The sequence below is a fragment of the Watersipora subatra genome, chromosome 9 (assembly GCF_963576615.1).
Source record: "Watersipora subatra chromosome 9, tzWatSuba1.1, whole genome shotgun sequence".
In the NCBI taxonomy this organism is placed as follows: domain Eukaryota; kingdom Metazoa; phylum Bryozoa; class Gymnolaemata; order Cheilostomatida; family Watersiporidae; genus Watersipora; species Watersipora subatra.
The window spans coordinates 26,590,371-26,602,746 of NC_088716.1; the positions used below are offsets into that span (position 1 = coordinate 26,590,371).

The 12,376-nt window shown below is 34.9% G+C and overlaps 1 long non-coding RNA gene across 1 annotated transcript; it reads right to left on the reverse strand.

Moving 5' to 3' along the window:
- Positions 1-1,864: 1,864 nt before the first annotated feature.
- On the reverse strand, positions 1,865-3,790 carry LOC137405010 (uncharacterized). Its single transcript, XR_010979744.1, has 2 exons — positions 3,682-3,790; positions 1,865-2,357 (listed from the first exon to the last, which is right to left on the reverse strand). It is a non-coding gene; the product is annotated as an uncharacterized lncRNA (long non-coding RNA).
- Positions 3,791-12,376: the final 8,586 nt, after the last annotated feature.

Here is a 12,376-nt window from a genome sequence, read left to right on the forward strand (position 1 = left end):
TTTGGCCCCAGTATTTACTTTTCTGGTGCACTACCGCTTTTTAGATGATAAATTTGCCCTCTTGCATTTGCAATTTTTAGTTCTGCATTCTCATCTTCAAATCATTAATCTGCAAAACCATGTACCTCATAATTTGAGTGTTGTTTGTGGGTGTGCAATTGCAATCAACTGTTTGATTTGAATGTAATCACTTTAAGTAGGTTGCCTGAAGCAGCTCAGAAGGGAAAGGATTCAGCCATGTTATACTACTACAGAAGGCTTGTATAATGAAAAAGTTCACTACTACCATTCCTATAAAAATCAATACTGTTGCATAGTACATGTGCCAACTGTTTTTACTAAAATTGAAGTCGGTCAGCTGAGCTCATGATATTTTGTGAGCTGTATCGAGCAAAATTTAATATTTTGAGAAACTTTTTCACTATGAAGAAAAAATATATTATGTTTATTTGCCTGTATTTTATTCAGTAAATCATTACCTTTGTACATTGATTGCATGTATGTAGGCGCTCGTCCGAATATTTAAAAAGTAGTGCGAGTATTAAAAACCACACATTTTAAGACAGAACACAAGTAACTTTCTCAGCAATAATTTTCTCATAAAAGTTCATTTGCTTATAAAACCCTGTGTTACATACTAATCTATGCAGCCAAGGGAGTCCCACAATTGTTATGCATCCCAACATGAAAATGTTATTTAGTCAAAACATTAATTCTTAGATAGGCCGCAAGACACAAGGACGTTAAATAGATACGAATGATACTTCTTGCAATGTAAAATCAGTGTGCCAAGATAGCTGTGGTAGTGGTCATAATGAGAGGATTAAACCCATTCCAGACATCTTTCTGAAAATATTCTATAAGCAGAATAAATGGCATGTCCTGTTTAACATTGCAAGAATAAAATATGTTGTAGATACACATTATTATCAAATAGCCTGATGTCATGATTGTTCTTTGTTTCTAATGAATCGCATCAATGATGAAGTATGATGGAAAAAAGATTACCAAAACTTTCAAGCTCTTACATTGACAGCAATGATCATTGGGATGGGGCAGATGTAGTGGGTAGCCGTGGCTGCGCCTGGACACCATGGTTAGAATATTATATAACGAGTCTAATTGCTTAACTATCATTTTGTGTATAGTTTGATGTATAGTTTTTTACCTAGACGTAAAGTATGAAATCATAGGAAATTATAATCTACATCATTGATCCAGTTAATTTCAGTACACACCAGCAAACATACTGTCAGGGTTGGAAAGTTTGAAAGCTTGCGGAAAGCAGCAATCACGCTAAAATTGGCATCACGGATATTGTAATGCTAAAACAAAAGCGTGATAATTTGCCAAGTTAGGGATACATCAGCATTGGAAGCTCTGACAAGTCGGCGTGTCAGACTGCAGAGATAGGATTGCATCAGTGAAAGAAGTGATGACAGGGCAGCATGAAAAAAGCATCCATATTAGAAGCCTTGCTACAACACAGCATTGCTTGTCAAACAATTTATAAGTAAATTGTTTGACAAGCAAGTAATTGACAGGTAACGCCAGCATAGGAAACTTGAAAAAACTAAGACTAACGGCAACCTCTCCCACTGCTACAAACAGCGTAATAATTGATGTATTACCCCTATGCTCCCATGTACCAAACATAGTAGCAGTCAAGCCATTACAATTGATGAAGAGATATTAACAAGCCCGACTGTATATGATGTCACCACTACACATGAAGAAGATGTATAGCCATACGCCAATCGATTACTGGAACAACAAGCACCAGCAAGGACATACAGTACGTATGTACATCGAACCGTCGACCAGCCATAAACGAAATTGAACATTTACAGCATTGTTATAGATATAGCTTATAATATCATTTATTATAGATAGTATTACTTTGTAAAATCATAATATAACTATGCATGAAGTTTAATGTTTAAAAAAAATAGAATTGATGTAATGAATATAGAAAAGCATGAAATATGAATATATCTTTTACTTTATGTAAAATAAATTATTATAAATGTCTCAGAATGAATATTATAGCAAAATCCATTTTATATGAATCAGCTATTGATGGTTTTTCAGGTTATGGCCAATTTTGTAAAAGTTATAGACTTAGTTTATTTCACGAATGTATCGCAGCGTCATGGAATCCCATAAAGTGCCAACTGTCAAGGCATCAGATATCAAATGTCAGAAAAAAGAATGCTGGCTGACATGGAAGACAAGCCTTATACAAATTATTAGTTTAATTCACGGTTATCACATCGTCATGGAATCCCATAAGATGTCAACTGTCAAGGCGTCAGATACCAAATGTCAGAAAGGACCGCTGGCTGACATCAGAGACACTAGAAACAGACATTACAAAATTGTTGTAAGAATCCAGTGACATTTGACACTTATCCGAGAATAAGTATATAAGGAGGAGCTGGCAACAAGCCAAGGCAGAGCGCATCTGGCAGCGAGCCAGAGACAGTAACTTGGCAGTGAGCTAAGCAGCAAAAGAGGGCGCAGACAGAGGCTAATATAAGCCATAACCTGCAGCAGATAGCCTGCAGAGGAGCATCCCATTAAGGAGGAAACATACAGCAGATACAATCTACCCAAAGAGCCAGGAAGTCACAAAGCCCTGAGAGAATATAATTTGTTCAGCCCCCTGCCATCAGAAGGAGACGTCATTACACGCTTGTCACTACACGCCTCATCACTACAGGCCTCGCAGACACACGTAACTATTAAACCTAGAAAGGCCATAACTAATAGGGCTAATTACATATATACAAGCGTATTGTTATTTTTGCTTGCTTTGGCTAGTAGCATTGACAGAATTACTGTTATTTTTTTGTTCTTCTGAAGAAAATAGAGTTTGCAGACACTTGAGAACAAACCACTGGCACACTTTTGTTGTTATTAGATAATTGCCTACAATCAGTAGTAGGCCATGCATCTCAATACTACTTGTGTTGAACTTCGATACTTGGGGCTCATCATTGCAATAACGAGCTACTGTCAAAACAAATTGCAACTAGGACTAAAAGGAGTGCCCATCTTCATTGATTGAGTTGTTATTTCAATTTGGCCTTATAGCAGCAGTCTGATTTTTGTGGGGCAGAAGTGCCACTTTGTCTGCGGTCAAAATTTGTCTTGGGAGAAATTTAACTCAAAGTCCAGAGGCTAACCATTACACATAGAACCATAATATTATTACTATCAGAGAAAACACACAAACAATAAAGTTTTTTATTCTCATTTCTGAAATTATAAATTTAAAAAAATTCAAATATTATCAACTATTATTATTATTACTGCCGACAATTAAATATATTATTATATATAATACTTCATTTTCATATTTCTCAAAATTCTCCTCTGACAATACTCTAACATTAGGTTGTATCGTTTTAGCAGATGAGCTAGTAGGTCAAAATAATGCAGAACTTTTAATGAACTGATGCATTTACTTCATAGTTGATTAATCATTCAATTAGTTATTGGTTAGGTATATGAGTTCGCTAATTCCCCTCCTTCGTTTATCAGGAGATTTGAGATTCCTTGCAGCTTGAGCAGCTCTGATATTTTGGCTCACGTGTAATTATTAACCAGCATTCAGTACCATTTCAGTACGGTATTCACATAAGACAAACAGTGCAAATTTAATATGGCTTTAATTACCTTCCAATATACCTCTCGGGCTAGTGGTAAATAATGCTCAACGGCTCACAAAGACATTCGCTTGTCGACTGTTTTCTATTAGCAAAGCCGATCAGCTTATTAAAATGTGGTATTCCATCGTAAAGAATTATGCAATCAGTAGCTAGTTGTGAAAAACGGTTAAAGTTGAGATATTACGTTATATTATGCTGATTATATTACGCAGATATTACGCCGACTAACCTTGACGACGGTTTCTGCTCGGGCGATACAGGAAACAGCCCAAGTACCTAATTGCTATCGATACGGTTTAACAGCCACCGTAATAGTAATAATAATCTGGTATTACCTATTTAATAGTGCTCATTAGTAATTATTTAGCTAATTTCTCAAAGGCGTAATACACAATTATTTGTGTATTTCTACACTTTTTAATTGGCTAATTATCACTGCTTGACAAAAATATTACTAGTAAGTATTGTTAAAAATACAAAAATGCTTCAGTTTGTTTGATGAATCCAAAAACTGTAATACCCGACTGATCTTTTTCGTAAAAAAAGACGACGCGATAATGACTAGTAATAAAATATATACCTACCGGTATATACCGTATATATAGTGGCTCCTGGGTTACTAGTTGAGTGCAAGCTTATTTCGAAAAGGAAACGTATTTTACGAAATAATAGACGGCCACTATACCAACACCATTTATTTTTTATTGACATCTTTTAAATAAAAAAGGTAATATGGTATGCCCATTTTGTCTCAGCTACTGTAAAACCATTTGTTTAGAGCCCGCAGACGAGGAGAATTCGAGTAGAAAAATGTGCGGTCTAGTCGAGTATATTATCTCATTCGCGCCCGGATGGGTGCATTATAGAGATGTCATTATGTACCAGTATTTTTTTCTACCAGACAAACAAATAAACGACTTGATTAAATCAATAAGACAATTAATTATGCAAGTTAAACAAGTCAATAAAGAAAGAAAATAAGGGGTTTTTGGTCTATTATAAGACGATTGCTTCAAGAGAGCAATCGGATAACGGATGATTACAGAAAATATGCAAAAACAAAAACTATTTGATTAAGTCAACAAGACGAGCAAGGAAACTAGTTAATCTAGTCAAGAAACTCAAGCAAAATATTTATATATATTTGTTTGTTGCTTGCATTAATAACACGATTTAAGTAAAACGATACAAGCCAACAAGTCGACAAGGCAGGCATACAGACAGGGACCTCTCAAGGATACGTGTGATATTAGGTATTACAAGAGGGGCCTGCAACTGTAATTGCTGACAAGGCATTGGACCCAGAAGCACTCATTGTTAAGATGCGATTAAATTACCAATATTTGGCCACATCACATGAGATTGCCTTTCTGATCAATCCCTTTCGTGTTTGACTTGTTGTGTTAAAAAGTACGTGGTTTTTAATATCGATGGCTATATTATCACTAAGAATTCTATTAAGCATGGAACACCTGATGTTACAAGGTGTGGGTCAGATTCGATACCCTCGACAACCACAGACATGTGTCTATCGTAGAGCCAGTTTGCTATCCACTGAATTGTTTTCTCATTAATTTGCATAGTTTTGAGTTTGTAAAGTAATTTTGCAAATGGAACAACGTCAAAGGCTTTAGAAAAATCGAGCACTATCATATCTGTTTGGTCATTGTTATTAAAGTTATTGACCAATTCTGATTTTGTTATGAGTAATTGTGAGTCACAGCTGTGTTTTGGTCTGAAGCCATGCTGTCTTTCAGATAATATGTTATTTGACTCAAGATAAGTGCGGATGTCGTGTGCTATGTCTGTAAATTAGAAATTGGTCTGTAATTCAGTGGACACTCTCTGCTACCCTTATTTTTAAAAATTGGTACCACCCGAGCGTTACGCCAGTCAAGGGGAACGGTAGACGTGTCATAGGAATGCTGCATAATTACTGTCAATACCTGATATATTCCATCAGCAGCAAACTTTAGAAGCGCAGCAGATATGCCATCAGGACCAGAACCATTTCTAGCATCTAATTGGCTTAACATTTTGTGAACTCCGTGAGGATCGAACTGAATGGAATTATTATTAACTTGAACGCTATATTTGAGCAAACACTGGTTGAACTGACCTGAATTTTTAGTGAACACTGAAGCAAACGCAGCAGCGAATGTATTTGCAATGCCTATAGGAGAGTTATCTTCACAGTTTGCAATGTTTTTAATTTTGTTGTGCATTTTTCGCCTATTTTCGATGTACTTAAATAATGGCTTTGTGTTGCCATTGTCAAGTTCTTTGCAAATATGGTGATCTATGTATGTTCTATAGTCGGCTTCCACTAGTTTTTACAATGTTTAGCATGACTTTTTAGTCGTGCCTTAGACTCCTCAGTTTGGGTTTGAACAAAATGTTTGTACAGTCTATTTAGTTTTCTAAGTTGCCGAAAAGTGCTACGTGTTATCCATGACTTTCTCTTATTGCCTGGTGCTCCCCGGGGCACAGCTTGTTCTACTGCCTTAGAAAACAAATCTGTGAAAATAGACCACAACTGCTCTGTACTAGTATGTGGCAGTGTTGACAGGTGACGTATTTGAAAGTATATATCAGAAAAAGATTGATCTAATTTTTCTTGGTCTGCTCTGTTAAACTGAAAATAGCCAGCCTGAGGAGTATGTATAGTGTCTTTGATTATATATTTACTAGGAATTGTTATTTCGTTGAATATTATGTGATGATCGCTGATACTAGGTTCACATAATGTAACATCTATATCCAAGTTTGATTTAACCAGGTCTAGTACATTGCCATCTATGTGTTGTTATTGTTTGAGTTAGGCAGTTAATATCAACAAAATCAACAAATTTTTGGTGCAAAGCTACTCTATCATTGAGCTTATCTAGCAACACCCTTTTTATTATCAGACCATTTTATTGCTGGAAGATTAAAATCCCCAGCTACTATAATATTGGGGCAGGTTACTTCTTCATACCATAGCGGTCTGAAAATGACTGTTATTATATACATATTTAAGCTTCTGTTTCAATAATGAAATTTGCATATTATAAACCAGGTAAAAATCTGTTTACGAAGATTTCATTTTTTCTGTTGCTTTGCGTTTTAAAGTACAGCAACATACATGTATTTGTCCAGAATCAGAACGGAGTTTTTCACCAAGATCTACAATGTGAGGCAACAAGTGTGAGAACTTATATTTATTAAAATATCGTTACTTTTTTTCGTTTTTTTTAAATTTATATTAATGTATATGTATCTATACTTTTATAACAAAATACAAAAAGCCACATGTATATACATTTATTCAAAGCATTGTACGACCTCACTTCGAATATCCCTCTTGGTAGGAGGCCACAAAGAATTAAAAAATGCGTTTGTTTTAATTGTTGGTGCAAAAAGACCCGAAGGTGGACGGGTATCATACGAGTGTTTTGGTGCGTTATTGCATGTATCTCGTATAACCTGACTAGATTTTACTTTGAAAAACAAAGTTGTTGTTTTTCCTTCTTGTTTCCTTCTAATGCAACAATGTCTGTGTCTTTCCGTAGCATTGGAAAACTAACCTGACTTCTCAAACTAAATATGAAGCGCAGTGCTTTGTTTTGCATTTTTTTGAATTTTTGTTATATTTCCCTTCAAGTATGGATCCAAAACTTGGCATCCATATTCTAGTCCAGGTCTTATCAAAGTCTCATAGGCAACGTTTCTCGTTTTTGTGTCTGCACAACTTGCCCAAGGGTCTAGAGGCTTTGGCCACTATGCTGTTTATGGGTCTATCCTATTTAAGGTTACAACCAAGTTCAATGCCTAGATCTCGATGTGAATTTACATTTTTAAGCCTTACATGAAGTAAGTTAAATTCCTGTTCAAAATTTGTTTCTCATTTAATATGGTAGAACAGACATCAGTGGCTGCGTTAACTTATAAGTTATTATACTTAGTACATACAAGTTTAAGAAGTTGATCTAATCTCTTTATATTTGGAGCTTTTTCTAGATCATTTCAAGCAATTTATTGTGTTTTAAATGCATATCATGCGACTGTAACCATCTTGTTTATTTAAAATATTTTATTTTCAAGTAAACGAAATATACGTCTACAATATTTTGTAAGCAGGGGCCTAACGAAATATTGCTTTGTTAAGAGGAAATCATTCGCTAAGAAATAGTGTCTCTTAACAAAAGAGGCTTCAATAAATGCTTTAATAAAAAATTAGATGCTTGAAGTGTAGTAAATTTAAAAATCGAGCGAGATATTTTAAAGAACAAACTCTATGAAAAGAGTGGTAGCCCTGAAAGAGTGCAGCAGATTTTAGGTCAATAAACTGAATGCACGTTCACCATTAGTGCGAAAACAGAGTTCTTAGAAAACTGGTGTTAATGTTTGAGAAACGAAAACTGATGCACCATTTTGTTTACATTTCAAAACGTCATGGCAACCAATATCAAGAAGTTGTGATATTTACACCGTATCTAGATTCTGTATTTGTATGCAAAAATTTATCCTGAATTTGAAAATCTAAACATACTTTTGCTGACTGTCCTAGAAATAGCTGTATATCTATCAGAAAATGTATTACTTATTCTTAATTTTGCAGATATTAAAAACGGCTTAGCAGTATCGCGATTTCGGACACAGCCGTATTATCACCAAAATCTTCAGAAAAATTTTAGAATAGTTAATTTTACAATTACATCTTATTATAATTTTATAAGATTCATTAGGAAATATCATTGTCATTCCTTTTTCTTTCACTGCATTCTACATTAGTTACAATACCAAAATACTCATTAAAGTTGCCCAAAATGTCAGAGTTATCTTTAAAACCGGCAAAAAAAATCGATTGCTTTTCTTGGACGCCATTTTTCAGTACATCCTGTTCGACGTAGCAACGGTTTTAGAGAGATTAATCCGAGGGTTGGAGACTTTTATTGGCTAAACTGACTTCAGATTCAGAAAGATCATTCTTTGATTGGTCCGAATGCACGTTTTGCAAAAATCGTTACCAATATAATTATAAATTCGGTTATTGCAACTTCAAAGACAGATAACTCAACTTCGCGATTTGCGACGTAACCATAGTTTCTGAGATCGCAACCCAATGCGATGCCTGCAATGGCTCACTGTCAATAACTCTCACCACAATAATTTTTCACTGTAACGGATATGAAAATTATTAAAAAAGTCAGCAGTCAACAAGACGATACGATTGTTCAGTTTGAAAAAAGATAAACGTCAACCTCTAAGCCAATCGCCTATGTAATATAAATACTGCCACAAATTTTTAAGCAGGTCAGCTTGGGCTTTGCTCTTGAATTAGGCACTTATTAGTATTGTTATTATAAAACTGTTTTATGTCTCAGAGAAATATCAATTCTAAGAATTATTACAGACTAGCAGCAAGCTCGTCGTTGGTAGCTCTTGTTGGTTTTAGCAGGTTGTATCTTCGGCAGCTTTGGTTTCAGCGCACTCTGATGCTTTCAGCAAATCACAAGTTCACAGCAGATCACAAATTGAATTCAGCTCCCTCCTATTGGTTTCAGCAGATTCTATCTGTCAGCAGTGTTGGTTCCAACGCGGTGACTGAAAATGAAAGTTGTCCCCACCCACTCTTACGAGTTCTATCGGAAAGATTTAATAAATAGTTACACGCTAGTTCCAAATGATGATTCGCGCACCTGACAGCTTTGTAGTAGTTTATAATACTTAAAACAAATCTGCACCGTATTAAATAGGGAAATAAAATTAGTTATGAACTAGGTTAAAATATGTATTTGTTATCCTAATGCTTGATTAAACCAGGGATCTTTTTGCTGGTCATGACCCAATATTTCTTTTGTTTTGAGAAAGTTAACAAAGTGACCTATTGGATATTTCAGACATTTTTAATCCCATCAAAAGTCAATGACAAACCGTACATCACGGCAGTTTTACTGTGAAATTCATGGTGTAATTATCCGATATTTTGACATGTAGGACAGGTACATTTGCAGCGGAGTACCTGTGGTGTAGGGCTCTCCAACATGTGCGTAATATAATTATTCTTCCCCTTATTTAAGAGCAGCCCTCTGAGCAATTATCATATAAATAATAATTAAAAAAGTAATATATATAAATTATATGAAACATCTGTGCATACTAAAAGCATGAGTTTTACACCCAGTTTAAGATCATTTTTGCAACAAAAGTTGTTATTATCATTAGTAGATCCTATAATTGAGAATAAAACAGTATCTGCGAGCCAAGACATGCTAGTGCCAATGTTATTCTGATGGTTTTACATTGATTATGATGCTTTAGGGAGCATTATTCCTTGAGGAGTCCTACACGATAATCTTGACACTAAGTTGAGATTCTGCTTCCTTCGATTGTTTTGGTCCAGGCTTGGTTTTGCACCAACTCGGTAAAACCAAGAACGTAGCCCAGTCTTTCTTGTTTTTTATTTTTATTTTAGGCAACTCATTAAAAAAAGTGCCTTCAAGTTTTTTTGCTTTTTATGCTACTGAAACTGGGGTGCTCTAGTTTTTTGTGTATTTTGCCAGTAGTTACCAATTGGTCGTTCTGGTACTGTATGACAAAGTTGTAGTGGTCTAATTTTTTTGTCAAAATAATTGGAATTGTTTGTGTAGCAACTGTAGGCACTTGTCACTGTTCTATCAAACAGATGGAAAACTGCCTGTTTCCAGAATATTGCTGTGTGGAAAAAACACCACATAATGATGTCGTCTGATCGAGGATATATTTATATTCCACCCATACAATTTTTGTAATCATCTACTATAATTTAAATATTTTTCTTCAACCCATCTTACAAAAGCTTCCTTACTGGCTTAACAGTTGAGCAGCCTTGGAGCAGTCTGACTTGTTTCTTATCATACCAGATTATGTCAAGGAGGTTGTCTTTCCTGTTACCAATGACACTTTTGTTTACAACTTTTTTTCTTATCAGTAGGAAACTGGACAATAGACAGTCTGATCGTGACATGCGTACCTTTTTGTCAAAACTGTTCACAGAGAGGTACACTAATAAAGAAGTTGAGGACCACCAAATGATACTATTTGCCTTTGTGAGAAGACATGAGTTGATCAAAGACTATATGATTGTCCTTAATTGACCCTTAGACAATCCTTTGAAATGATACACGGTTTGAGAACAGTAGCAGAAAACTGTGAAATGCTGGTAAATGTGATAGCTCAGCCAGAGTTGAGTAACATTAATCAACTTTGACTTCATTGACTTGGTACAGCCAATACTGAGCTGTCGCTCAGTATTGGCTGTACCAAATCACCCATCTTCGCATCTTTACAGTAGACAATCTCCCTCTCATTGCATCTCATAGACTTTCAAAAAAGAGGTCACCATACTTCTACACAAGCTTGGACTTGATCTGCCAATTTTTGAAACAGTAATTGTAAATGTAACTGTGCAAATCAATTCCTCTCCCAAACCCCTAAGGCTCTCAGTCATCACTTAATAAATCTGCAACTTTTGAAATAATACACATAAGATGTCCGAAAAAGATTGGTCAAATTCAGAAAATAATTAGAATAAAAATAGTGTTCTTGTAGAGCCCATTACCGCTTGATTCACGTACTGGTACTGTTCCATGACTTGGGAGTTGAGGGTCATTGGATTAAATGACTAACAACTTATCTCGGACATTTTTTCCCACTCGATTTCTTTGCATAAACTAAGTTTTTATGGAATATATGAATGATCAGAGGGTCTCTTTAGATGTATTTATCTGTTTCAGGTTTTATTTTGCATAGCACATTTCTGCACTCCTCGTGTATAGTGTTTTATACATTTCCTCATCAAATCATGTCAAAATTTTTGACATGCATCGGTTTAGTTTTAAATTGTTTGTCCTGATCATGAAAAGTAAAACTGTTGTAAGACACTGAACTACATCTCTCACTTATCATCTGTGCTCTTTCATGTTCTAAAGATCAATTACAAATGGTTTCATTTTTACTTGTGTATAGTCTTGGTTAAATTTCTCATACTGAGTGCATCTCACTTTGTTGCAAATTAGTTAAAGGCAATCATTACCCCTTGCTTTGTTTGTTCAAAATTGGGCTCACAATCTTCTGCCCATTATGTCTAGTCTGCATTTTTGTAGTGTTTTTCGTGAAAAAATTCAGAGATGAATGTTCAGAAAGGTTGTTCAACATGCTTACTATTGCTGTTACAATGCCATTTTGCATATCCATTAACAAAGAAATGGATATTGTTGTTTATGGATATTTTTATATGTTTATATAACAATTCCTTCTTTTTCACGTACTGTGAAAGAAAGGAATTTCATCAGTAATCTCGGCAATCTTGGTAAACTAGAGAGCTAGGTCACCAATAGTGCACAAGCTAAAACACAGAAAAACTACATACATAGGTTCATTTAAAATAATAAAAATAAATACTTCTCAGTCTGATACACATATTGAATTGCTTAAAAGTAGTACCAAGTCGACAAACAAACAGTTATTAATTATTTATTGTATTCGGTGAAATTTAGTAAATGATCATCATGGCTACTGTCTTCACCAGCCCGCATGTCATCACAACTGTCATGTGGTTTTTATTTCACTGGTTCCTTTATGTGTCTTTGAATACTTGCACTCTCATTTAGTTGATACATTTAATGACCTTTTCATACATTATAAATAATACAGGTAAAGGTAGATTTTTGTCAAATTCA